Here is a 2,939-nt window from a genome sequence, read left to right on the forward strand (position 1 = left end):
ATAAATAAATAAATAAATAAACAAAAAAAAAGTATATATGTATCACAAATGATGACTTAAATGTCATTATGAAGATTCATGAACATTACTCTTATGTACATTTACTTATTTATCATCTTAATAATTATTTTAGATAATTCATGAGAACCAAAACATTGCATAATTACCGTGTTCTTTTTTGATGAGACATGGTCACACAATGCAGTTCAGGCTGATAAATATTATCTTTTTATTAAATTTATGAATACACGTATGTATGCCTATGTTTTAGGTATACATAATGGTATCATTCATATGAAATTTGTACCTTTCATGGTATATGTTGATTGTTTTTTTCCCCTCCCTTCAACCCCTCTTCTTCCCCTCCTTGCTTTTTGGGTTTTTTTTCTTCTTTTTTTTTTTTCTTTTTTTGGTCTTTTTTTTTTTTTTCCAGACAGGGTTTCACTATGCAGTTCAGGCTGGCCTTGAGCTCACTTTGTACCCTAAGCTAGTCTTGAACTTGCAATGATCCTCCTACCTCAGTCTCCTGAGTGTTGGGATTATAGGCATGCACCACATGCCTGCCTTCCCCCTCCTTATTTACACAAGCTTTTTCCTTCTAGTCTTACTTTTCCTTCCTTTCTTTTTCCTGACAAATATTATCTCAGTTGGTTAACTACCAGGTTAAAAATATGTCACCAACTTTAAAGACATCTTTACTACTACCTTATTAACTCACTAGTAAATCAAGAACGTTTGGATTAATGAATGTCTATCTATAAACCAACTTAAATAGAAGCTTTGTGTGTGTGTGTGTGTGAAAACAAGAGGGTCACTCTGAGTCTGAGCTTCGTAGTGAGACCCTGTACCAAATTCATTAAAAATAAATAAATAAAACATTAACAGACAGACAAACAAGATAATATGTAGAGCACATAAAACTATATTAAAGTGCACTCTTAGATGAATTGGTCATGCTGAAGTATAATCTTTTTCATAGTTATAAATATTTACACCTATAAAGACTAATTCATGACACAGCAGACTGCAGATGAATGCTGGAGGACTTGGATCTCAGCTAAAGGACAGTATTCCAGTTACTGAACTTCCAGCAAGTGGGCCTTTTGAATGACATGATCTTCTTTGGAAAGTTTTTCCATTGTATGAAAAACGAACTGTTAACAAGTCATGCTCTTGAATTACCAGAAAAAGAAATTTCTAGCTCAACCAAAATAAAATGAATTTTTCCACACTGAGAAACATCCAAGTTCTCTTTGCTCCTCTAAAATTACAAATGGAATTCAAATCAGTGCAGCAGGTTCAGCGTCTTCCATTTCTTTCTAGCTCAAACCTTTCATTGGATGTTTTGAGGAGTGATGATGAAACTATCGGATTTGAAGATATTCTCAATGATCTATCCCAAGTGAGTTCATGGGGGAATCACACTTGATGGTGGAATGTAAGCTTGGTTTACTGTGACAGTATGTGTGCTGTTCATGAACCAGAGGGGGCATCGTGTTGTAGTTGCCTTTTGTTATAATTTGATGTATACAACATTAAAAGCGGTGGCATCAGAGAAAAAAAAAAAGACTAATTCATGTTTTTCCCCTAAAGATTATTATTTATTTACTTATTTATTTTGGTGGTACTAGGAATTGTACTCAGGACCTTGAGTTTGCCAGGCAAGCACTTATTCCACTGAGCTATCTCCCTGGCTAATATTTTTTTTTAATCTTTTTTTGTATCCTCTTATGTAAGTCTTAATAGTATTTCCTTTGTCAAGCTACTCCAAGCACCTTTCCTGTTAACACTATTGACTTAGAACCAACGAGAGTCAGAAGAGGGAAGAAGAAAGAGCTTCGAGGCCTTTCTTTTCATTCTTTAACTTATTTTGGAGAAAAATCAACTTTTAAGATCTCTTATTGGAGCCAGGCATGGAGGTGTATGACTATAATCGCAACCCTCAGGAGCTAAAGAGGGAGGATTGCTATGAATTCGAGGCCAGCCTGGGCTACATAGTGAGTTCAAGCCCAGCTTGCACTACATAGCAAAACCTTGTCAAAAACAAAGATCTTTTATCTTAAAGTGCTTCCAAGTTCATAAACTATAACTTAAAGGTAGTATTTTGGGGACAGATATTAGGTTATCCATGATCATTTAAGATGGATTATGTCTTTTAAGATTTCTCTTGTGTATTTTATTTATTGATTGATTTATTGATTGATTTATTGTATTTAGTGCAGGTTCTACAGGGTCTACAGGGTCTCACTACAGACACCAGACTCGTAGTGATTCTCCCGCTTTCAGTTTCCCAAGCGCTGGGATTACAAGCGCGCACCACCATGAGGGGAGTTTTTCTACAAGATCCTACAATTTTAGTGAGTTGCCTAGCTTCTTATGCAGAGAATTGTCAGACTCTCCAAAAAACAGATGTGAAAAAAAAAAGAGTCACCAAAAAAATCATTTTCTTTCCCAAAAGGCAACATAGTCAATCAAGACCATAGCCTACCTGGTGGCAAATTCTAACAAAAGAGCTGAAGGACTCTACACATGGTCCCAAGAGTAAGACCTAACTTGATTAAACTTAATATATAGTGAGAGGTTAACTTTGATTAACTCAGGCCTCACTTTAGCTTGTTTCTGAACACCCAACCAAAAGTATAACCAAAAGATATATAAAATAATGCAATAATAATAAAGGCTAGAGGGCCAGCAAGATAGCTCAGTGGACTAAAGCTTCTGCTTTGGCAACCTTTGGCAAGCACAGGGACCACTGTTCAATCCCTGGCACCACATGTTGTGCCAACCCCACCCGCAGGGCAGGCTGAGCCAGCCATAGAGTCTGGGTGTGGCGGTGCATGCCTGTAATAGCACTGGAGAGGCTGAAAGTAGGAAGAGCACTACGAGTCTGAGCTGCATAGTGAGACCCTGTACCAACCAAATACATGAAATAATAATTG

This window comes from Octodon degus, unplaced genomic scaffold (genome assembly GCF_000260255.1).
Source record: "Octodon degus isolate 3935 unplaced genomic scaffold, OctDeg1.0 scaffold00090, whole genome shotgun sequence".
Classification (NCBI taxonomy): domain Eukaryota; kingdom Metazoa; phylum Chordata; class Mammalia; order Rodentia; family Octodontidae; genus Octodon; species Octodon degus.